Here is a 27,640-nt window from a genome sequence, read left to right as displayed (position 1 = left end):
TGTGTCCGTTGTACCGGTGTAATTTATATTCATTGATATCAACATAAAAGAGATATATAAATTGCAACCCTTTGGTTGCCGAGAGGTTTCGTCGATGTGTTCGATAACAATCATACAATTCATACCTCAAAGAGGGGTATGATTCTCAATGAAAGAAAATAAAATCACAAAAGGTAAGTTTTTAAATTAAATTCATTACTGAACAGACATCAGTAAATTATTCAATTCAAACTTAGTGAAATTAGGCACACAGAGAAAACAATTTGAATATAATATGATGAGTTCATATCAGGGACAGATTCAGGAAGCGTTGATATGCTAGAAAATGAAACCGTGGTAAATTAATAGGCTGACATCATTACAATGGTTAAAATTTACATATAAAGCTACGACATATGTCGTCTTCAGCTAAGATTCTTCATAACATGCGTTCACTACTATACCCCAATTTTTGACAATTTTACATATTATATCTGTTTGTTTCCCTCACACGTTGGTGTCAATTTAATGGAATTCTATGCGACTGTCATACAATTGAGAGGTTTATCTAGCTATAAAACTAGGTTTAATCCACAATGATCTAAATAAGGAAATGCCTCTACCAAGTCAAGAATATGACAGTTGTTTTCCATTCGTTTGATGTGTTGAGCTTTTGATTTTGCCATTTGATAAAGGACTTTCCGTTTTGAATTTTCCTTGGAGTTCGGTATTTTTGCTATTTTACTTTTTTCCGGAAAGTAAAACACGTCCTACTATAAAGGCTTTTAATTTTCGAAATTACAAATCACAGATTGGATTAAATGAAAATTACACAAAATGGGTCGCTTTTCGAAAACAAAAAGCAGTTAAATTTTAACATGTTAGCCAATCTTGTTTCAAGTCATGAAAAATCTTACTATGTGAAATAAATTCTGATTCCAACAATATATACAGCTAATATGATATCATCAAATTAAAATGCTGAACGTTTTTATTGACAACATATTTGTTGAGTTTGTTGGTTTGATATGTCAACAGACATTCGATATTCGAAAAGGTATTAATTGTGCACCACATCTGGTCGACTTGTTTAACTCATACAAAGCATAACCACTTCAATGAAAAAAAAAAGGAAAACGTGGAAAGTTTGTTAAGTTAACTTTCAGATATATTTATGAATGTAACCCCGTGTTTTACTGAGTGCTTGCATCGCATTTATCTCAGTGAACTCGAGAGGATCTGCTTTAATTCTTTATCTTTTCCTCGATATTCAAAAAGTTGGAAGAATTCAAACAAGAATCTATGACAAACGTTATGATTTTAACTTCCTATTGTCAATCTAAATTTTTCTTCACACTATACGGACTTCATTAACGGGAAAATATTCCTTAAGCCAAAACTTCTCTTACAGAGTTATGAGAAAAACTTCTGAAATCGACACGATATAAGTTTTACAGTCATCATCATGAATCGGTTGCCTTATACGATGTTCCTATGTTTAAACTCACTAACGACATAATTTCGCGCTCCTGGATCATTAAATACCAAAATAGTAGTCCTATCTGTAATGTTACTGATTATGTGACTGTTTCCAAATTCCAATTGGTAAATAATGACTGAGTGAGATTTAATAAAGCAGCCATTGGATAGAGAATTAACTGGGAGATTTATACACCACATGCAAACGCTGCTGAAATATTGCTATAGAAATGGGAGGTGCACAATTTGGAAATTGAAAACATTCTTTTATATCCTACCGTAGTCTATAATCGGTCATAATGTTGGTTCGTTCGGATTTTGTTATTGTACTTATCACACGGGAAAACTCCGCATTGACGTCACTACGCTAATACCAGCGTACAAAATTAGTACAGAATACATTTTTTCTACTCTTCTAAATAAACAAACATTTCTAAAGATATGTTTTCATTGTTATTCTAAAGAATTGTACAAAAATGCCAATTTTCTAATGGCCGTTTCAAACCTGACTTCCGAATGCCTAAAAACATTCCAGAACTTCAGAAATCCCCTCTTCTGGCCTCCATTGCTTTTTTTACATTCCATTAAGCGTCATCAATCTTAATGGCAGACCAAACAGGCCAAGCAAATCGTATTTTCAAGAATTTCAAAATGGCAAGCACCTTACGTCTTAATCGATTTTCCCGCAAAAAAAACCCATCCAAAATGAAAGAAAAACTTTGGGAAACAAACGATAATCATGCCATATTTTTGGTCAGGAATATAGAGTAGGTTAATAAAAAAACAATATACATATATTTTTCATTAAAAAAAAAATTGGTTCAATATAAAGAGATCGATATTCTGACCATAAGTAAATATTCATATAAAATTCCATTGATATCAAATTTCATGGCTAATAATGAGGTTTCCTATTGAATAAACCCCCAATTTATTGCAAACTATTTCAAAGCAATATCATACAAACAAATTATATAATTGCCTTGTACTAAAAAATCACCTAATTGACAGTAGAGCAATTTGATTGGATATAACGATTCAATGTGTCACGTGGTTTTGAAGCCATTAGAATTTGAATGTAAACAAACCGGGTCAGCTGCTGCAGTATGGAACAACATCGTACATTCAGTGACTGAGAAACAATAATGAGTAACCAAGCTTGACAATACACAGTAATAAAAAATCAAAGCTAAGTCTACAGAAAAATAAAATAAAAAATGGCCTTAAGTGCACGACTTACCACCATTGCGGGATACGGTAAATCACAACCAAACCTTATTGTCTATTTTTCAGATTTGACACATACTCAACTGTAAAAAATTAGTAAGTGCACATCATCTTTATATCAAAACGTGAAGTTTGATGATGATTTCAGAATCTTAAGCTCCTAGCTCATTATAATAAAGGAACAAGCTGGTAAGCAGAGAGGCAAACTGGTTTCAATTGAAAACAAAGGTTAAGTACACAAAGTACATCATTCAAATGTATAAATAAATATGTTGTCAACTACAACATAAAGCGTCTCGATGATGTCCGTCTTGTGGAATTATCGTTTGAATCAGAGCGGGATATTGTATTTTGAAAAAATATGATATGTCCCTTCATTAAACAAAATATTTGTGTCTGAGTTGGCCATGTGTTGCAATAGTGTAATGAGCGGTGACTTATCTTATTTATTTACCGTGGTCAGGAACATACATTGGAAATATTGAAACAGGTCATCCTATTTTTGTTTACTTTCCACATCTGATTCACACCAACCTATAGAAAGAAGTGTCTCATTTACTCTGAAAAAAAAAATGAGAACAGCACGTTAAAGGTTTCATGCGTCCGAAGCGGTTATCTTGATTAACCTTCATCAGGAACGCTCCAAGCCGATCATTTGAAAGCATAGAATGTATTAGAATAAAACAGTTGAAGAAAATATAACAAAAAGAACCTAAACAAATAGCCAAATGAATATAAGGTCAATTTTGCTTGAAGGAGTTGAAACCTTAGTTTCTTTATGATTTAAATATTTATCAACGGACAATTTTAGAATGGGTTGTTATGTATCATGCCAGTACAGAAGTACTGACTACTGAGCTGATGATACCATCGGGGACAAATAGTCAACCAGCTAAGGTATCGACTCAGTGCTATAAACAATGAAAACACCACGTTATAAATGTAATGTGTCCGAAGCGCTTTTCTTGATTTACCTTAATCAGGAACGCTCAAAGCCGAATATTTGAAAGCAAAGGATGTATAAGAACCGAAACGGTTGAAGAGCTATAACCAAAAAGGACATAAAAAATGACCAAATCCATCTAAGGTCAAGTTTGTCTGAGAGAGTTGAAAACTTAGTTTCTTTATAATTAAATTTTTTATAAACGGACAATTTTAGAAAGTTTTGTTATATATCATGTCAGGAATGGAGTACTGACTACGGAGCCGATGATAAAGTCGGCTTTCTATTTTTGATGAAAAAGGTGTCAACAATTTTCAAGAAAGGAAGCGTCTTGAAGCATTCAAGAGACGGCTAATACAACATTGATTGCAATGAAACTTGTATAATTTGGGTATCTAAGATTTTTCAGAAGATTAAGTTGATCATTTTCTGTTGAAATCTTAAAGGAACATACCACCGACCTATGATTGTTGAGGATTTCCTATTTACTTTGTGTCGTTGGAGTAACTGTTGTTGTTCCAAGTGTACACAATATTCTCTCTTTCCGTTACATAAATTATATTGACCGAAACGTGTAGAATCTAAATCCAGAGTTCAAAGTAATCAAAATCCTATTGGGGCCTCGGTGGCCGAGTGGTCTAAGTAGTAATTACTATAATCACTAGCCAGTCAACACTGAGGTTGTGAGTTCGAACCCCGCTCGTGAGGGTGCACTCGACTCCAATCTTAATTGACTAGAATTGTCAGTTGTCCTATCGAAGGTCGGTAGTTTTCTCCGGGCACTCCGGCTTCCTCCACCAATAAAAACTGGCCACCACGAAATAGCCAAAAAGCGGTGCTTAAAAGTGGCGTTAAAACACCAAAAAATCAATCAAATCAATCAAATTTCTATTCGTGAGCTCGATATTTTGTTTGTACTTGACTAAAGACTAACGGAACGACATCATATAACATTTACAGTGACGTTTAGATATCTCTTTATATTCTCTTCTTTATTCCGTTCCATATGCTTTTTTTTGCATCGATGTCACAGCTTTCACAGCAATGCTTAATTCTTATTTGTTCAAACATTCTTTCTCTTTTTTTTAGGGATAAATTAAAATCTAATTATTAACAGCTTTAACCGGACTTAAGTGTGTCTTTTATTTCATTTTGAGCTTGAATAATCTGTTGACAAATCTGCTATGGGCACTTTTCAGAAGGTGACAATATTATATGGTAGTACAGTGTCTAATTTTTGCCACTGGAATTTACTAAATATGTAGAGGTGTATTCTACTATTGATTAAATCTGCACATAATTGTTATAATATGATTTTAATGATTCACTTCCTGATGCTTCAATACATTTTTTTTATTTTGAATTTTGAGACAAAATGTTGTCTTGAATTGTTTCTTATATAAAAACAGGCGTGATTGATTCACATATTGATATATTTCGTTATGATTGGTGATTTAAAACTTCAGTCACGACATTTATAATTATTTTATTGAATTTTACTGACAGCGCCTTTACGATAACATCACAACGGTGTTATTATAACATCTAAATATAAACAGTTGTTAAATTCGCGGTAAGATTTAAACAAGTATGTTCCTGTCTTATACAAATAGTAAAGGGTATATGTATTTGTTTACCCTTTAGTGAAAAAATATTCAATATTCCAGCAATGATCAAAGAATCAGAATTTGCTAAAGGATAAACAACACAAAGTTTAAACGATATCGTCATACGTTCGGATAGGCACATAAATATAAAGTGGCGATACACAAGTGTTTAAGTACTCAGCATGTCCCCCTTGTAATGTTGATAAACCGGAATCAAAGCTGCAAGGACGTCATTCTAGTTGTGTGTTTTGAGTGTAATAATAATTATATCTCCCATGTTTTGAATATAAAGATTAATTTGCATGAAACACAAGTAAAACATATGTGAGTGGAAGCCACAGCAAAATAAATACAATGGGAGAACACTAAACTAAGCATAGAATAAATTGATAATTAAAAAAAAAAATAATCTCTAATTCAAACTTTAACAAATTAAAAACGAAATCATAAATCTAGATAACTTACATTTTTAATTAAGTTTAGCGTACTGTTGCTTCCGATGAATAAAATTTAAATGTCACCTTTCTTATTCATTTGGATCAATACATAAACATTATAGATTACTTTTCAGTTACGTCATTCATTTTTATGAATTTCATTATTTACCCTTCAAGTATCATTATTGTGTAGCAACAAAGATAAATTCAATCGTTTTTTTTTCATGGACTTCTGTGCGTGACATAGCTCATCTTACGTTGTCTTATAAGGTGTTCAACAATAGATGAAAATCATACGTATTTTTGCTTCTAAAGAGCACGCAGGCTCGAACAATTTTGTATGCTACTTTGAATTTAATAGATTGGTGTTTAACGCCACTTTCAACTGCCTTAGATAAACATTCACTGTTCCCAATGCTCAATTGTAAGATCGTTTCATTAAATAAACAGAGCTTTTGTTTTTACAAACATGGGAAAGGTAGATACAAATTCCTTGAGTTACGAGATTGAAACGTTGGTAAACTACTGTCGCCTTAATAAACCACCGTCATAAAATGCACGAATATGACAGCTGTGATATTAGTGATTATAATGTACATATTAACACAATCTACTAAGTTGATGAAATATATTTATTGACTCCATTTTACACACACCAGCTTAATAGTAGTCAGCATAATCAAATATCAATAGATGATATATTGGAATACTCGAGTTCTGAATATAGTAAAGGCAAAGTCAATTATTATGAAACAAAGTTCTAAGGGGCACGCCCCTTGCATGAAATTTCATAGTATCAAACAAATTATATGAAATCAGAAAACAACAACTAGAAAAACAATGTTGAACATACATTGATTTCATCAAAAAGTAGTAAAGGGTCAACCATTTAATTTCATATTTTCAGATATTTCACATCCAATCTTTTATGGTAATATTCTCTACAAAGCACCAAACTGTCGGCATTCACCTCAAAAGCTAACCAAACCTTTAAACAGAATTATTCGGAAGGGATATAGCTACAATACTGTTGTCTGATCATTAAGGATTGCATATTTTGGTATTAATATTGATTCACTCACAGGGTCTTTGCATCGGAAAAAAATATATTTATTCTAAAACCAGTTGATGGCATGATACGGGTTATGTTCTTCTCATATATTTTATGATTGTATGATACTAAACCCCTAACAGGAGGGATTGTACTTGTTTTTCATATGATGAAGACATAACCTTTCAATCAGTTTAATTGAGGTCTGGAGCTGGTATGTGTTTTAATTTTAGTGCATTTATATGTTTTGGAGTTTAATATGACGTCCATTTTCACTGAACTAGTACACATTTTTATCGGGTGGCCAGCTGAGGACCATCACCAAGTGCGGGGTTTTTCCGCTGCATTGACGATCCATTGGAGACCTTCGGCTGTTATCTGCTCTTTGGTTGGATTGTTGTCTCTTTTACATATTCCCAATTTCAATTTTCAATTTTATTTTCCATTTAAAAGAGCCAGACTTGGTTCTGGTGGTATTGCTCTGTATGTCAGAATTTCTATATATAAAGGTATATCCAAACTATCTTGTACTCATAATAATGCCGTATGGGTTAAACTAGATAAACATTTTTTTAATCTTTAGAATGATATTTTTATTGCTATAGTATATTTTTCACCAGAAAATCCATCTGGTTGTACAGATGATATAAATGAAGTTTATTCAAAGTTGCTTAGGAATATTGAGTAACATATACCGTGTTCACACTATAAAATTTGAACCGGGTCGAACCCGTGTTAATAAACCCGAATTATTTACCCCAGTTCACACTTGATAAAAAAGTAACCCAGTTTGGGATTTTCCCTCTCAACCAAAATAGAAATGTAAGCGCCAAAATTTTAAACCGCATCTGTCCACTGTAAATATTTGACTCATATTTACATTTTCGTTTTCATCACAGTTGCATTTTTTGAATTCTGATTTTTTTTACCGTCACTTTATCCAATTGCACGCATTTCGTCCACAAAAAAGCGACAGAAATCTTATAGATTTCATCGTTTGTCATTATGCAGGTATTTCAACATAGTTAAACACACTTGTATCCCTCTTGCTGCCGCTAATTTGTTATATAATTCGTCACCCAGTAAATACGGTAACTGGACGTCTGTAAAAATATGACGTCATTCAATATATGACGTCACGTACTAGTTACGTCACATTGAAGATTTATTTATGTAAACGTCATATCAGTCACTTTAGCAACAACCTCACATTTACTTCAATTTGCGTTCACATTCATAAGTGAGGTAGTTAACCCGGGTTCGCCACACATTAATTCCACCTAAAATGAGGGTAATTTTAAACCGGGTTCACCCTGGGTTAAGGATTTCACACTACCTAAATTTAACGCGTATTAACTAATTCGGATCGAACCCGGTTTAAAAAGTCATAGTCAACCCGGAGATATTTTAAATCAAGGTGGTTTTAATGCCTATATTAATACTATTCCTGATTTTGTAATTTCTGATGAAGCAAAATTCCCAAAATCAAACGACAATGAGTAATCAATTGATTCTCATAATTTAAGAAATAATCTTGATTCGAAATCTACAAACAAGAGTGACAATTATTAATCAATACATGTAAAGAATCCGGACTCAGAATACTGAACGGAAGAAGTAGTGGAGACCCTATTGGCAAATGTACATGTATAACATATAATAGTTCAAGTCTTGTGGACTATACACTTGTGTCTTCTAATTTACTAGAATGCATTGGAAACTTTAAAGTTAATGATTTTACTCCAATTTCATATGATTGTCCCATCAGTTGCTCTTTACTTACATGTTTTCAAAAATGTCAAAAAAAAGAGACAAAATTAGATCCTCTCCTAGTGAGAGGTTTAGCTAGCTATAAAACCAGGATTAATCCACCATTTTCTACTTAATAAAATGCCTGTACCAAGTCAGGAATAGGACAGTTGTTATCTATTCGTTTGATGTGTTTGATCTTTTGATTTTGCCATTTGATTAGGGACTTTCCTTTTTGAATTTTCCTCGGAGTTCAGTATTTTTGTGATTTTACTCCCTGGTAAATTTATTTAAAATAACAAAGCAATTGGTTGCTATACTACAAACATTCAAAGCTCACATGTGAAACAAAGGATAGATGATTTTGTTAGTGATGGGCAGATTGATTTTAATATAGCTGTGGACAAATGTAACGCTATATTACGTTATACAGCTCTTTCATCCACTAAATTTGTTCAAAAGAAAATCATTAATAGGCCTATCAAGTAAAATTTAAAAAAAATGGTTCACGGACTCTTGTCATGACCTTCATACTACAGTTAAAAAGTAATGTTTTCTTGTAAATAAGTTTCCGAACAATGGATCATATAAAAAAATCATTTTACTCATTTAAATCTAAATTAAGAAAAGGTACAAACAAGAAGAAAGAAGTTACAAAAGACAAATCTGTGACCAAATTTCACTAAATATGAAAAAAGACCCAAAGACATTTTGGAACTTACTTAACAAATTAAATGCTTTTTATCAGAAATTAAAGAAGAAAACCACTTTGATCAAGAATTATTTATCATAAATCAGTAATTTATCAAGAATGGTTCAAAAGTGGTATTAGATTTGTAAATGATATAATGGACCAAAATGGATCTTATATTTCATTTGACCAATTTAAGCAAATTTTCTAAAATTTAACAGTGTTATTTCGGCAGTGAAAGAGACATCTTTCACTAAAAGATCTTACAAACTATTTTTTCCTTTTATACCATCATGGCTGCAAGTATTTTTAAAACATGGTGAAGGATCAAAAGATATGTATTCTGTACTGACAAGAAATAATGTTATTCCTACTGGACAGCTTCATTGGGTTCAAATTTTAGGTGAACAGAATCTGAACAGGAAAAAGATTTTCAGACTGCCTTTTGCTCTTTCTAAAAAAGTAAATTATAGTGGTTGCAATATAGGATTAACCATTGCATTATTGCAACAAATCAGTATTTAGTTAAAATAAAATTGACCGATGATCCTTTATGTACATTTTGTAAATCAGGGAACGAGTCTATATAACACTTGTTTTGGAATTGCAATACTGTACACAATTTTCTACAGGATATTGATAATTAGTTCTTTTCTGGTGGAATAAGTCTCCCAATGAATAAATTAAACTTTCTTTTTTGAGACTTATCCAAGATATTCACCAACAACCCATACAACATTATTTTTCTTTATATTAAGTATAAGTATAATTCCAGATGCTTTAAAAAGAATCTCTTAATGCAAACAATTATAATAAAGCTGAAAGATATGTATAAGTTAGAGAGTAGGATAGCTGTAAAAAATAAAAAGATAACTGAATTTGACAATGTATGGAATGTTTTTGAAAAACTGTTATTGAATAGTAGCTAATGTCTATTTTTGTTACAATTACTTATGACTATTTACTTATAATCTATTTTAAAGAAAATATTATTGTCATGTCATGTCCTTGATCTGTGTTGATGGCTGTTACGAAAGAAATATGTCTAGTTAATTTTGCAAATATTTTAAAACATGAATATGTTACATTTAAAATTTGAAAAAAAAAATTGATAGGGATGTAACTGGATTATCATTTTGTGCTTTTTTGTTTTTTTGTGTTTTTTTGTGTGTATTTTTTGTGGTTTTTTTTTCTTTTGTGTTTTGTGTTTTGTGTTTTGTTTTGGTTTTTTTTCCTTCTTCTTTATTTTCAACTCCTGTACTCCTATCTGTTACTTATTATTATTTATTTGTTTATTTATTTATTTATTAATTTTTATATTTTTTTTAACGTTTTTCTTTTGATCTATTTTATAGAAAATGTAAAATATTTCCAATTATGATGTATTAATAATAATGACATTGTATTTATCTTACATATATTATATTGTATGTATGTCATGTATATGTTTTTATTGTTGGGAATAAAAAAATAAAAAGTTAAAAAAAAAAAAAAATATTTATAAACTACTTTAAATAAATGAACGCACTTCTAATTTACCAAACAATAATTTCCATGACATGATCATTGAAAAGATGAATGCCTTATAAAAAAACACTAAATACATGCAACTCTGACAACGAATTTAATTAACCAATTCAGCCAGTTGAAATTCTAAAGGCAGTTAAAACACTTAAAAATGGTAAATCACCAGCTGGTGACTTAACTTCTAATGAAATGATTAAATGTGGTATTCCAATACTATTAGAACCCTTATCAAAACTTTTCAACCTGGTATTCATGAAAGGCAGCCTCCCAAAATTATGGAATACAAGTCTGATCACATTAATTCATAAAAAAAGGGAACAAATCTGACCCCTCTAACTATAGAGGTATCTCATTGACTTCTAATTTGGGAAAATTATTCAATAAAATTATACACACCAGACTTATGAAATTTATTTACCAATAATTTGAAAGTGAAAATCAAATTGGCTTTAAAGAAAAGGCTAGAACATTAAAGTCAATTGTTGATAAATATAAGACCAAAAAATAGAAGTTCTTTTTTGCAGGCATTTATAGATCTACGAAAAGCCTTTGATACTGTCCGTAGGGAGGGTTTATTTTACATCCTACTCCAAAACAGACTTCCAGGCAAGCATTTTAATGTCATTCAATCAATGTATAATGAAAATAAATGCAGAATTAAATTTCAAAATGGTATTAGCCATGAATTTATATCAAATTGTGGAGTAAAAGAAGGGGATGTACTTAGCCCAACTTTGTTTAATATTTTTATAAATGGCCTCGTAAATGACCTTGATCATACAAACACTCAGCCAATTGTTATAGATGATAAACTAACCACATTATTATATGCAGATGACATTATTTTATTGTCAGAAACCCAAGAAGGGCTACAAAGTGTACTTAATGAGTTAACTAAATTTTATTCCCTTTGGAATGTAAACAAACATAAATCAAAAATTATAATATTCAATTATAATGGGAAATCACATTGTAATTATTTTTTTAATTATTAAGTAGAAAACGAGCATCTTGAGACTGTTAAATATTAATGTTACCTTGGAATAACAATAAATTATTCAGACAATTTAAGTCCTTCCAAAATAATTCTTATGGGAAAGGAAGAAGGCTTGGTTTAAAATTAAAAAAAAACAAGTTTCTTTTAATAGATAATTCTTGCAATATTCTAGAAAAATTATTTGATACTTTAGTTGTCCCAATCACTCTTTATGGAAGTGAAGTATAGGATGTAAGCAAAGTGTTCAAAGATTCAGATCCATTTGAACATTTACATATAAAATTTATTAAGGACATTTTAGGGATACAACGCAAAACAAAAAATCGAACTTGTCTAGCTGAGACAAACAGAAGTCTTTTGTACTTAAATATTCAGCTTTCAGATAAAAAATTTCTCTGAACCACATTGTGAACCCACCTAATTCATTAGTATATAAGATATATAATAATGTAGAGAAAACAAGTAAATGGGTTAACATCGTAAAAGACTGGTTAAATAAATTAGGTTTTGGCCATCTTACTTTTGACATATCCAACAAAGAATCTTTGACCAGGCTTATCGAATTATGAACAGTTATATCAATAAATGTGAAAAAAAAAATTGCTTTTGTAAGACTAAAACAATTGGAAAAAGACCCCCGTATATTGATATATGTAAATTTTAAACTTACAGATCAGTTTTCAGTAAATTTAAACTCAGTGCCCATTCCCAAGCAATTGAAAGGGGGCGTTATACCAACATTGAAAGAAATAAAAGCATTTGGTTATCCTGTAATAGACAATAAATCGAGGATTAATACCATTTCTTCTCAGTCTGTCCACGCTAAATATCATTAAGAGATACCGATATACAAAATATAAATACTAATCTTAATTTCAATTTTTATTAAATTGCATTCAGGTTTAACACTGAGGCATATAACCCCACTTTTAAATGGCAGTTTGTCAGTCATTATAAAAATCACCACAAAGTATATTAATGATTGTCCTTTGTTGAGAACATCTGTATAATCTATTCATTTAATATGTAACCTTTTTTTTTTGTTCATGAACATTTATAATGTGTTAACTGTTGATACACATATAATTATAGTCTTTTTTAGTGTGAATACCACTGTCACTCTAATTTAATTATTGTCAGTTTATTGTCTCAATACTGCATGCCATAACCTTTTAATGTAAAGGTGTCTGTGCAAATAATATTGTCTATTGTCTATAAGTGTTCGTTGCATATGTATTTTACATATGCATATATAGGACGAAAAGATGAATATGAACCAGACTTTGTATTATGCCACAGGAAGACATGTCATCCTAACCGGAAACATGAGTTTGACCAATCTTTACTCCAACACCTAAACATTGCGTGCTTAGCATAGAGGCAGCCAATCTTTGATTTGAAACGGTGAGAATTGAGCCTAAGGCTTCCCGCAGTGGTGTAGCTTTCATTGATGCAACGAGGCAAGCGCCTCACCAAATTGTTGACCATAATAAGAGAGATGAAGATAATTTTTGTACCCTGTACGTCATAGTATATTTAGTTTACTGAGTGACGACGGTTCAAAACGTATACTGCTTTACTATTTACTCACTCATTCCTCATTATTAATGTGTTGAAAACATTCTTTAATAAAACGAATAAGGTAGGTGCAAACATCTTCTTTTAAAAGTAGCAGACAATGTATACCTCGCATAAAACTGATTCAAACAAGAGATCATAACTTTGAGATGATATGATGCTTTTTTTGGCACCGAACCTAATTGTTACTTTTGGTGGACAAATTTTCAACAGACATTGGCATTCTTACATTTTATGTAGAACTCTTCTGATCCTTTATTGGTTAATTTGGCATACATAAATAAAATACAAAAATAAGTAAGCAATGAACGAGGTTGTTAAATGTGATATATGCTTTTTTGTGCTTCTTTGTTAAATATTTGTTTGTTTTTGTTGTGATTAAAATTGTGACACGGTGTTGACTGCTGTACCCCTATTTTGACATTTTAACCTATTATGTCTGTTTGTTTTACTCACGCATCGTTGTCAATATAATGGAATTTGATGCGACTGTCATACAAGTGTGAGGTTTAGCGCTATAAAACCAGGTTCAATCCACCATTTTCTACATAAGAAAATGCCTGTACCAAGTCAGGAATATGACAGTTGTTGTCCATTCGTTTGATGTGTTTGTGCTATTGATTTTGTCATTTGATTAGAGACTTTCCTTTTCAGTTTTCCTCGGAGTTCAGTATTTTTGTGATTTAACTTTCTTCTACCTTGCATAATATAAACAAGACTTCATAGTTCACCAAATTATTATCAATTATACATTTTAGAAAAGCTTAACCTATAAAGTTCAATGACACAATGGATCTTAAACTTTATATCCAAAAATCTGTACAAAAGCATTTAAGCGGAGGTCATGCATATGATTCTGTCAATTATTTTCTTTTGATCAGAACCTGTCTGTAACTGAATTATGAGAATTAAACCTTAAACCAGCAGTTTCCTTGAAATCTATTGATTTGATGCGCACTAGAACTCTTATTTCTTTATAGAATTCCACAAATCTGGATTGTTCAAAGACAGGATCTTTTTGCAAGCGTGTGTCTTATCAAGAGTATGATCACCTACACCTATTGTTCGATACATATTTTCAGTTAACTGTCCACTCCCTATTGGCATTGACGTGTTTTAACTAAGGTGATGCCTTGACTGCCAAGATTTAAATTATTTGCCTCACCAGACATAAAATTCAAGTTACGCTACTGTCGATTGATTGATAGTTGTTTGCTTAACGTCCAGTAGCAAATATTTCATGCATAATTAACATGTAGAGAGCGTGGCATTCTCTTTACGAGATACATTGGTTTAACGTTTAACATCTCGCACAACCAAACGGACTCCCCACTTCTGCAATGAATTAACTGCTGAGCGGAACAAGACCAACAGTGACCATATTTCTATTCCCCCGATCACCTTTGATGGGTTACTGTCGAGGCGAGCGCGCGACCAAAGAGACAGTTATCAATATGGAAATAACATAGACATGTACGTTTATTAATCAAAACATTTGCAACAAAAATGTGTGGTCTTGAGACACCATGCTCTTTCACATGATCATATTTCCATGTTCAGTTCACCATAAATCCGGGTCCAACTCTAATGTGGTATATAATTTTAAACGTTTTATATTTTAACAGAACGGAAGGACGGACAGGTGCACAGACCAGTAAATATAAAATTCCCTTGCTATCATACGTTGGTCATGAAACTAAAATGATCATCCTACTTAACAAAACTTCAATCAAATATTCATACATTTCCGTTTTTCAAACGTATTTGTATAAGTAAACTCCAAACGTTTTAGAAAAAAAAAACAATTTCAGAGCAATGACGTTATGTTATGTATACGTTTGTACGGGCTCTTTCTAGAATCCATGCATCATTATTATTAAAGACAAGATATAAAACATATTTAACTGATTCAATTAATTCAAGGATTTGTATAGTAAGAACATATATGATTTAATATAAAATAGTTCGTGACCCGTGAACGGTAAGAGCTCATATTTGCTTCTCGATCCAGTTCCATTATGGTCTAACTTTTGCGACATATAACTTAGAATAATGTTACAGATACCAAAAACAAGAAAACGAAAAAAAAAAAAAAATAAAAAAATAAAAACAACACAAAAACAAACAAACAAATACCGAAAAGTAAAATCACCAAAATACCGATCTCTGAGGAAAATTCAAAACGGAAAGTCCCTATTCAAATGGCAAAATCAAAAGCTCAAACACATCACACGAATTGATAACAACTGTTATATTCCTGACTTGGTACATGCATTTATTTATGATGGAATATATATATAAACTTCTTATCATCTTCCAAACAGTCATAGAAACACAATAACAAAAGCTTTTGTGCCATTTTAGAAGATTACACCTGTAAATGTATACTTTCGAATACGTTCTACAGCAAAAATTGTATTAATATACCTATTATCAGAATAATTTCAGAGACCTCTACATATTACTTTCTCATTAAGTGACTATCATCAAATTATAAAAGGTAGTTTGTCATCAATAATAATCTTCATTCATAATGTAAAAGATAAAAATAAAATTATCTAACGCACGAAGTATAGTACTTTGGAAAACCCTTCATTGAACCACGTGTTTAAACTTTTAACATTTTTAGGCGTTTACGTTCGACAAAACGGGCAATTATTGGATTGAAATTAAAACACGTGATTGGTGGATGACAAGCCCCTTGTCAATAAAAACTTCATGTAGATGTTAAAAGTTTAAGCATTCAATTCGACTAGCCCACTTAAAAGGTAAGGTTGTAAATGCTTTTTTATTTAATTTATTGTTTTTATTTATATTTATATTTTGTAATGATTGTTGACATGTATTAATAAGCCGACTGGTTATTAGGCACGAACTGCCTGCACCTATTACAGTAATATTAATTCAAATTTGAATGTACTCAAAATATTCATATATAATAAATCTCTACAGTGACAATGATCGATATTAATAATGGCAGTCATGAAAATCAAGATTGTTCATTTTTTTTTACAACTGATTATGGATAATTTCCATGGGACCCTACTTTACTTTGATGATAAGAAAGTAAGTTATGACAGCTCGTAAAAAAAAAATTAAAATTCAATTGATTGTTAATGATCAAATCAGATAGAATTTTTCTTTAATTGTCAATGATTTATAAAAAAGTTAATTCAAGCAGAAAACAGAAAAAAGGTTGTCATCAATACTTATTGCCTATAGACAATCTAAACATTAATACTTGGGGAACATAACCCAAGAATTATTTATCTATTAGTAGTAATTTAGTAGTTGAACTTGTTTTCTATAACTGCGAGTATTTTTTATATCGGTGCCTATTGTTTTTTGTTAGTTGTGTTATGTGATCCGTACCGATTTATTGAGTAAAGCCATTTGCAATTAATTTTTACAGTTTGTTCTTAAGTACTGTTACACCACTGTCACAAACAGGGGAGAGTTGAGCGATTACAAGCATGTTCAACACTGTCTCATTTTTTATGTGACTGTCTGTCCCAAATCAGGAGCATGTGATTAAGTTGTTGCCATTGGTTCATGTCTGTCATATTTGCCTGATCAAATTTGTTACAAATTAGACAATCATTATCTAGTTTGATCACATTTGTCGTGACCGGGTTTTTTAAAGCTCACTATACGACCTCACGATCTGTTATCTTTCCGGAGCACCACAGATCACCCCTATGTTTTGGTAGGGTTGGTGTTGCTCAGTCCTTAGTTTTCTATGTTGTATGTTGTGTACTAGTGTTTGTCTGTTTGTCTTTTTTTCTTTTTTAGCCATGGCTCATGATTTATGAGTTTGAAAGTCTCTCTGGTATCTTTCGCCTCCCTTTGATATTTAGTATGACAATAACTTTTCACCTCTATACTCGAACTATAAACAACTAATTTATTTATTTTGTAAAATGTAAAAATATTTGCGTACTCCTAACAACAAAATTATTATATTCAAAAATTCCTGTGTACATAGTTTTATTTAACGCCATTTTGGTTTAAGGTTAGAGTTGTCTTTTTAACATTGTTTTAAATTTATTTTATTAATATTATTTATTTTGTGTCATAGATCTTTATTCGTATCGTAAAAGTGTACTTGTTTTTGTCTATATATCTTTTTGATCGAGTTAAGCCATTTCAATTAATATTTTATAGTGTGTCGTACCATGTTGTAATGTTACACTACTGTTTCAGGTTAGGGTAAAATTGGCGCCTGTTATAACGTTGAAACCCGCTGCATTTGTATGCACCTGTCCTTCTTCAGGAGCCTCTTCAGTGGTTGTCGTTTGTTGATGTGGTTCATAAGTGTTTCTCTTTTCTCTTTTATATAGGTTATACCATTGGTTTTCCTGTTTGAATTGTTTCAGTCATTTTGGGGCCCTTTATATCTTGCTGCTCGGTGTGGGCCAAGGCGCCGTGTTGAAGGCCGTACCTTGACCTATAATGGTTTACTTTTTCACATTATGACTTGGATAGAGAGTTGTATCATTAACATTCCTACCACATCGTCTATATACGCTATGATTCTTTTCACTGTTGAAGTCCGTATGATGACATATAATTGCTTAAATCCACTTCATTTGATCTATGATAAATAGTTGGTCCATTGGTAATCCTACCACATCTCCTTATTTTTTTTTTATATAAAATTAACTATTCCAAAAAGTTGATTAAAAAAACTACCAAACTCTGAGGAAAATTCAAAACGGAAATTCCTTAAGCAAACGGCAAAATCAAAAGCTCAAACACATCAAACGAATAGATAACAACTGTCATATTCTTGACTTGGTACAGGAATTTTCTTATGTAGAAAATGGTGGATTAAACCTGGTTTTAAAGCTAGCTAAACCTCTCATTTGTATGCCAGTCGCATAATATTCCATTATATTGACGACGATGCGTGATCAAAACAAAAAGACATAATAGGTAATCATGTAAAAAAAATCATGGTTACATCAGTCAACATTGTGTTATAATCTTAATCACTATAAAACAAACAAATATGTAAACAAAGAAAACCAAAAAGGCATATAGACAAAGCACATTTGTCAAAACGAAAGACAAGAATACAAATTTTTACTATAGCACAATAACTTAATAACGGGATAGATTACCAAAATTAGACTAAACAGTAAAAGTTATAATTTACAAAGACTAATGAAGCAATACTATAACACGTTATCAAGATGACGCAAATAGTATATAAATCCTCCTTCAACACATACTAAACATATATCTTTTTTTACTAAGCTTATTTGGTTGAAGGTTATATTTTGACCAATTCCTGCCTTTTTCTGTTAGTGTCTTTGTATATTATTAACCTACACTGTTTAGTCCATTTTTGAGAATATCATTTTGTCGTGGCTTGGTATATATATTTATACGCACCGCCATTGTGTTATGGTGATATGGTAATGTTTGGAATTCTTATCTTTAAATTTTGCTCATTTGCTTTTTCTTTATGCCATTTTGCTTTTCTTTGTTGACATAGTTGTTTGTTATCGTCTCCTCGAAGATGATATTAAGAGTTGAACGATGGACAGTCTGCGGGCTGAATGTTATCTCACTATCTGATTGGACGATACTGCTGACTCTATGATAGCTAAATCTTGTTGATTGCTTGGGACAATTAGTAACCTAGTTTATGTCTTATAATCCCGTAAATTGTAGGATATGAACTATGTTTTAGCAATCATATTTTGCCTGGTTGCCAATCATGCATATCATTACACAGGTAACACTTATATATATATATAGCCGAAACTCCTGAAATCTTGTAAACGCAAATGTGTTTATTTAACATTCTATCCAGGGTTCTTTGTTACGTACATCTTTATGATCTAATACATGAAAGCATACTTAAAATAACATCGTTCAGGTCTTATTCTTAGGTTTAGGCTATACATATTTATATAAGATAATCCAAGGCAACAAAATAATGAAAAAAAAGGAGATATCCAAATCAATCAGTTATTACCGATTAAACATTAATTTAAACGGGATTTTGTATTTTGGGGCGACCTTTTCATGGTAAAATCAAAGAAATATATGTCTCTGGTAAAAGGAACATACCCTAGAGATCAAATTTTTTTTTCAATAAGTATGCCTACACATGGCTATCATGGTTACGCTATTTCAATGTGGGGGAATAAATTGTTTGACAAATATTTCAAGCATTTACGACAATGATTTTAATTGCATCTGTAAAAAAAAATTGACATATGATTAGTTTCAGATTCAATCTTCAACCTTGTCCTATATATATCTAATTTTCTCGACCTCATCAAATATCATGAAGCTTAAAATAAAGACCAATTCTACCGATTCATCCCTACCTCTCATTACAAATGATAAGCATGATAAGTGGACTCCCCCGGTCTTTAGGGCAGGGTTTGGGCTAGGTTGAACGATGTCTGTCTCTTCCTAACTCTTCCTATCACAATCGCAGACGATGACGAACAGAAGACCAAACAAAAATCCAAAAGGGAATATAAGAAGAATAAAAAAACTACTCTCAGACGGTGAAAGCAATTATACATGTATGCTGTCACATTCAACAGTGCTTAATTATATGAATTCTTTTAAAGGATATATGAAGTATATACGTAATTAATTTAGACATGAACCTAATTAAACAACAGACAAAACAATTTACTTCTAAAATTCAACTCCAGATCTTCTTCAATGGACATTCCATTACAATATTTTAAGTTTTCAATCCTCCCAAGTCTAGCTATGATATATAGAACAGTTGTAAATACATGTAAAAAAATATCTTAATAGCAAAAAATTAGTTTAAATATTACTTAAACAATAAGGAGGGTCAAGAACATACTTGCAACAGTTGTTTTGAGGTTTATTGACTATTTATACTATATATATGCTATTTGAGAGAAAGTGAAATAAAAGAAAATTATAAATTTCAAAGGCAAAAATACTGTTGGGATTTTAAAAGATTCATCTAAATTGTATGTTTTCTACAAAAATTGTTAAACAAGTATACACATACAGATTGCAAAAACAAAAAGATATTAACATACGAACGGTCTCTCACAAAAGATTATGTCAATCCAGTATGTTAAGCTTTGAAGGACAAGTACGATAAGGACCTTGTTTGACACCAAACATTGATAGTATAGTAAATAGATGTGGAGACATATACAAGTAAAACCATTATAAAAGATACAGTATTAAACGGTATAATGCTTAATAACGTGTTTAGTAAAATTTGGAAATTTTATTACATGTATCTTCTAGGCATCATAGTGAAATATAAAATAGCATTGCAGAACTAATCGCCTTCCTTATATATTTGTAACCAATGACATTATCATAATTTGAAAAGTTGTGAAAAATTGTAGGAAATATATTACTTCTGTTCTTATATGTTTGATTTTTACTTTGTTTCACTCTTTTTACATTCGATGCCTATTATGAAGGAAAAACATTCCGGTTAAAGCGTCATATGTTTTCTTACACAAAGAAAACAACCAAAAACTAAAGAAATAGTAAACGAACAACATATCTGTTTGAAAAAAAAATCGATAAAAAGAAACAAACACAGATGATTAAGACATCATCCCTCCCATTCCAGTGTTAATACATTGGGTGCGGTCCTAACCTGTACAAAAGTTAACTTTGAGCAGACTTGTTGACTGCTTTTCAAGTTAACTTGGGAAATTTTAAGCAGACAAGCAAGTTAACTTTGTCGTTGTTAGACCAGACCTACGGTCTGCTTTTTAGGACTGCTGCAGACCTATTGACAGGTCTGCTCCAGACCAGACCTGTGGACAAGTCTGCTTTTGACCAGTCCTGAGGACAGGTCTGCCCCAGACCAGACCTGTAGACAGGTCTGCTCCAGACCAGACCTGTGGACAGGTCTGCTCCTGACCAGACCTGTGGACAAGTCTGCTATTGACCAGACCTGGGAACAGGTCTGCTTATGACAGATTACCGTGTTTATGACTTTTGATATCAGACCTGAGCTTTTAATATGTAAACAATAATCGCATCGTTCTTTTTTCCCTGTATAGCAAATTTCTTTACTCGTTAGACTCTTTCGATATTATACACATTAAAAAAAATCTTTTTTTCATTTCATGTATTCTTATATACATTAAACAATGGCTATAAAATTACACACTTGTGATCACATACAGCTATCAATAAAGAAAGGAAAGTTTTTATTTAATCAGAAGGCAGATAGAAAGGTTATCCAACGCATCGGAACAATATTTTTATGTCATGGGATATCAACATCATTGTCGACGTTGCTTCGTTCCCCATTTTTTCACAGTCTCTTCCTAAATTAAACTTTATGCATTACATGGTAGCTACTTCAGAAAACGACCTCCTTTTGTAGAGAGCATAAGATAGGGTAGATAACTCCAGGAAAAAAATGACTTTAAAATTGCTTAGGTCATCACTCTTATTACGCACGGGATGCACGACGGTTGGATATACCTATATCATTTATTGAACAACTTATTTTGACTTGAAAGGATATTGCATGCAGATCATAATATAATACAATTAATATAAATACAGGTAAAAATTATTTTTGAAGCATGTTATTTGAGAAAAAGCGATTTTTTAAGGAGAGTTTTTGCGGAAGAAGGTACGACGTTTTTTTTTAAAAGTTCAAAAATTGTAATAAAGAATTAATTATACCTAAAAGTACCTGTATTTTTCGTATATATAGGGACCAATTATTCTTGGATGTAATAGTTTTGACCAAAAAATTGTGTGTTAGTATGTGAAAAAAAAGTTTATTTTGAGAATGAAAGTTTGGTCCCCTAGATCTATAGTCATTTTTTTTTCTTCAAAAGAATGATAAACCTTGCCTTGTTTTTATGGGGAATATCATTCAATGATGAAATCCTGTTTTCCAAATTTTATATAAAAACTTTGATATTGACAAAAGAAGGGGAAAAGGGGGGGGGGGGGGGGGGGTGTAGTCATTCAAAACCTAGCTAGCTGTCACCCTTAATTCATAATGAGTTTATTACTAACATGTGATTTAATATAAACCATTTCAATACAATCCCACTTTCAGTCTCTGATTACAATCCTTTCTTTTACCAAACAGATTATCAAATATAATTAACCTAATTGAAAGCTTTGCCTGAGGGTCACATACATGTAGATATATCTATGCAGCAATCAAGGATCAACATCAATGAGTATCATGAATACAATTCAAAGCCATGATCAATTGTCCTAATTGTTTAATGATTTATTTAAAACTAAATGACCAATCTTCCATATAAGGCTAAGGCATAATATAATTAACTAGATACATGTAGTGATGTACATGTTTATTGCAACAAATGACAACCTCATGAGTCATGACATATTGTAAATTTTTTAATATACTGCAACAAATTACAACCTTATGTACTGTAAATGTATAAAGCAACAAATGACAACCAGAGTAGGATTTAGGGGCAGGGCCCCGGCCCTCCCTTTGCCTGTAAAAAATGATTAATTATATAGAGAATCACTGAAGCATGACCAGAGCAGGACCCCTCTGAGGCAGTCAGTGGGCGCGGCCCATAACATTTGTTGATCTGCCACTGACAACTTCATGTAGTGTACATCTGTATACTGCAATAAATGAGAACTACTGAATGACAAAATACTTATTTCAAATCTCATAATTCTTTTTCCTAATTCCATTTTTGTATTCTAATCATACAAAATGGAATTCTTTCGCTACACATCACATTTAACAACACATTCACATTTGCTTAAAGTAAATGAATGCATTTCTCAGAACATTATTGATGTATTGCCATTATCATGATTATGCACTTCTCTTTTGAATTTTTAGTCCAATTAATTTCTGGGTTTTCAAAAATAAACAAACACTTCGTATTGTCCCCTGCGAAACGCCATGCAGGGGACATATACATACCGTCTGTCTGTGTGTGTCCGACAGGTCTTGCCATCTCATTCATGTGTACAATTGTTATGAAGCCTTTAATTCTCCTAGTTACAATGTATTCATTTTAATAAAAAGTTTTAAAGAACCCCTTAAATTATTTTGTTTACTAGTCGCCCTTCCTTGAATAAATCAAATATGCCTAATGTGTGGGACATTGAAACTTAGTTCTTTTATTGATAAATGAATATGTACTTTTATTTGTTCTTACAGATAATCAAGTTTCAAAGACCATATATATACATCATGTATAATGTTTACAAGAAGTAATATTTGACATCACCTTTATGGTAAGTACCTTCTGTTATCAATATTTGAATTATAGAACTATACAACAACTTATAGGTAGATAAAGGAAACAAGCATGCAATGGATACTGCTGTGTTTTTTTATTTGGAGTCACACACAAATTAATAAGTATGTCCCTTATGCTTATTCTCATTAGATTAATCATTTTCTTGACCTGCTGATTATTTTTATTTAATGAAGGTGTGGTTTGTTTGTTTTCAGTTATTCTTTGGTGAAAATTAATAATTACGTCACATTTTCTTGATTTCCTCTGAAATTTATAAAAAAAAAGTAGGCAACAAATTGCTAATGAAATCACATAGAGATAACACATCTTATTGCAGGTAGTTCCAAAAGCACATAATTATACAACTTATTTTGAAAACAAACCAGAATTCTAATTGATAAATGTATTTATACTTTATTTGTTTTACAGAGAATCAAGTTTAGAAGACCACATATTAAGATACAGGAAATTTACATTTATTCTCGCTGTAAATTTTAGTACTTTAAGCTTTTACTTTTTTTAATTATAAGACTAGTGAAACTAGCATGCAATGTAATAATGCTTTATTTGCTCGCACATATTCATAGATATTTTTTAACTAAAGTAAGTAAAATTTGAATTCTTAAACACAGTTATGGCATACATTTAGTAATTGTTTGCAGATGCCAGACTCAAACAAAGAGTTATTGTTCTTTAATATGCACTTTTTCAGATCATTAATCATCTTATTTACTTGAGGCAACCAATTTGAATTCTAATTGATAAATATATATATACTTTATTTATTTTACAGAGAATCAAGTTTAGAAGACCTTAATTATTTACATTAAGATACAGGAAATTTATATTTAATCTTGCTGTTGAGGTAAGTACTTAAATTTTTAGTTTTTTGGAATTGTAAGATTATCATGACTATTCAATGGATAGATAAGTGAAACTAGCATGCAATGCAATACTGCTTTATTTGATCAGAGCCACATACAAAGAATCCATCCTAACACACAAAATAATAAATACATTACCACAAAATACAGATCAAGTTTGTGTTACAGTGGATTCGCTTTCAGAAGCTCCTGCATGCGTAGTATATATCTCTCAATTAATACTATATACCGACTTTAGAGAATTACATGAGCTTCACAACAGTTGACACATGTGGACAAACGTTTACCGTTCTGAAGTTATGCCCCTTTATAATTGGCCAAATTTCTGTTCCTAACTTAAATTTGCCTCATATAAATTCTAATTGATAATATTAGTTACATGATGTGTAAGTGACCTAATACGATATATTGGGTCAATAAATTCAATATGGGGTGAGAGCGTTGTTGTTTTAATGAAGGGTTGTGGCATCATTTATGTTTTGAAAGGGAAGTAACTCCTTACTAACCCCATATGGTAACTAACCATGTATGGTTGCTAACTGTATATTTTTTAGGACACCCTATATCAAATATACATAGTCACCACGTGTAGTCCTTTAACCAATCATATCTCTATAAATCTATAGGAGGTAAGATATAGGTATATATACTTTATTTATTTTACAGAGAATCTGCAACCTTAGAAGACCATATATTTATATTAGATACAGAAAATTTATATTTTACCTCACTGTTAAGTAAGTACCTTTTGTTTTCAATATTTTGATTGTAGAATCATACAATGAATTATGGTTAGATGAGGGAAACATGCATGCAATTCAATACTGCTGTATTTTATTTTAGACATAATTGAACAATCCATATTCTTACACCAAAACGGGTACACAGAGTTATGGCCCTTTATCAAAAAAATATTTTTTTTTTTAACATACAGATGATCCATAACATTCTATCAACAAACAAATATTTCATCTGACTGCTGATAAAAGCTTTGGCTGCTAATTCATTTCACGTTAGGTGCCAGCTAGATGACCAAAAATGCTCTTTAAACACATAGTTTTTAATTCCTTGTTGCAACTGTTTATAAATATGAATTAAGGTGTATTATCTTTTAAGAAGTTACTTTAATCTGTTTTTACAGACAATGGCAAGATATCAATTTTGGACTGAAGTTATTCCTTATTATACAAATGCTCGTGATGCCATTATGTATAGGTTTCTCTTTGGAGAATACTGTAATGTACTTCCAGATAGTAATATTTCTGAGGAATTATCTAATGTTTGTACATATCAAGGAGATTGTGACTGTTGTAATTGTAGAAGAATAGCAAGTACTATAGCGGCACCTAGTACAATTGATTCATCTGATTCTCTGTTTGCATTAAGCAACAGGTTTTCAGATTCAATTGAACTTTCATGGCAATGACAGGCTGTTCCTACTTCACCATCATATTTTAGTGATAGTGAAAGTTGGATAACCTCTGATTCCAAGGACATTGAAGTTCCTCACCAACATAATGAATCATTTGCTTCAATATTTGTTGAAAGCAAGTCGTTCTCAGTTGATGAGGAATTAGATTTAGATCAACATTGGTTAACTGAGTCATCAAATATCTCGAAGAGTTATGATGATTTAGATAGCCAATGTTTGTCTGATGGCGAACACATATTTAATCAACCCCTTTCAGAATCAGGTGGTCTAAGTATTGGTAATGGTGAAAGTCAGTGCTCAAATGATTATTTTGGTACACCATATCCAAAACTAGTTGATGCGCGTTTCAGCAATACTGAAACTCAGCCTTCCATATATTTTAAGGATGAACTACCTTCAGCAGCAGGTGTATTAAGTTTCAGTGATACTGAAACTCAATTACCATCTGTTGTTGATGGCTTACCATCCCTAAAATTATTGGAAACAAGCTTTAGTGATGCTGAAACTCAGGCACCAGCTGGTTTTGTATATGGATTGCCTTTAGCATCAGATGAACCAAGTTTCAGTGATGCCGAGACTCAATGGCCAACTGAATTTGAAGGAGGAATACTTTGTTTCCAGAGTTTAGTAAGTGAACGGGATGAAGATAGTGATACAGATTGTTCATCCCATTCTGTTTCCCTTATCAAATTCAAGAAAATGAAGTAAAGTGGTGCAATTTTATGTGTTCCTTTTATATTTATTACATTTTTAAAAATTATGTTTTGCAAAATGCAGGCAATTAGACATGCAATCAATTATAAATTCCAAACTAATGAGTACATTTTTCAATGGTTTTTACTTTGAATTAATTTTTCGGTAATTGCATGTCTGAACAAATTGAATAAATAAATTTCTGTTTATCTCAGGACTCTTGTTTACATCTTATTTGTCTTCAATCAATGTCTATACAAAAGCTAGAGTATAACTATAATTGTGATAACGTCACATACATTTGGATTTAGATTTCTTTTTACTGTACTCTAGTTTTTTTATGAAGAAATAGCTACTTGCAATTTTCATACTATTACAACAGCTCTTTATTTTAAATAATGGTTATGAAAATATTTTAAAACTTTGTCAATTAAAATACATGTATTTATAAATATTTTTATGTGTTTGAAAACTTTTATCATGTTTATCAGTCAGTCAGTTTGTTCTAAATCTGTGATGTTATATTGGTAAATTTTGAAATTCCAAACTCCGGGATATAATACACACTTTTAGCTACCAATGAAGAAAACCTAATATGGCAAATGAGCATATAATGTTTAATAATGGAAATGACTTCTAATAAGAACAGAATCATTTATATAAAGGAATTAAAATTTATTTGTAAGGTGAAAAATTATTCCCAAAGCTTTAATAAATATCACATGCTTTTGATATTTGTTATTGCACAATATTTTCAATACATTTTACCACTATTTCAGGTTAAAAACTAATTTGGAATATGAATTATTTAAATTCTTTAACGTGTTTGACATTGATTCAATAATCAAAACTTATCTTAGTGGTACTGGATATTCCAACACTTATGATGTTTTGCTAGAATCTTTACTTTTACAAATTGTCAGATCATTTACAAAAAAATGAATTTAGAGTACAGTCCCTTTCATGAAATTGATCTTTTATGTATTTGATATTACTTTTAGTTCATATAAAAAAAGAACGTGTTATGGGTAACATGTATAAGGGATGTTTATTTTACGATTAGAATTGACAAAATGTGTCTTACTTACAGCACACTTTTTATACAAAGGTAATAAACTT

At 31.3% G+C, this 27,640-nt stretch overlaps 1 long non-coding RNA gene across 1 annotated transcript; it reads left to right on the top strand.

The window, feature by feature from the left end:
- Window positions 1–21,638: 21,638 nt before the first annotated feature.
- On the top strand, window positions 21,639–23,981 carry LOC127722083 (uncharacterized). The gene is made up of 3 exons (XR_007991639.1): window positions 21,639–21,821; window positions 23,431–23,507; window positions 23,942–23,981. It is a non-coding gene; the product is annotated as an uncharacterized LOC127722083 (long non-coding RNA).
- The last annotated feature ends 3,659 nt before the right edge of the window (window positions 23,982–27,640 follow it).

Source organism: Mytilus californianus, unplaced genomic scaffold (genome assembly GCF_021869535.1).
Source record: "Mytilus californianus isolate M0D057914Y unplaced genomic scaffold, xbMytCali1.0.p SCAF_12, whole genome shotgun sequence".
In the NCBI taxonomy this organism is placed as follows: Eukaryota; Metazoa; Mollusca; class Bivalvia; order Mytilida; family Mytilidae; genus Mytilus; species Mytilus californianus.
Note: the sequence above shows the minus strand (reverse complement) of the source record. Positions and strands in the feature narration are given on the sequence as shown.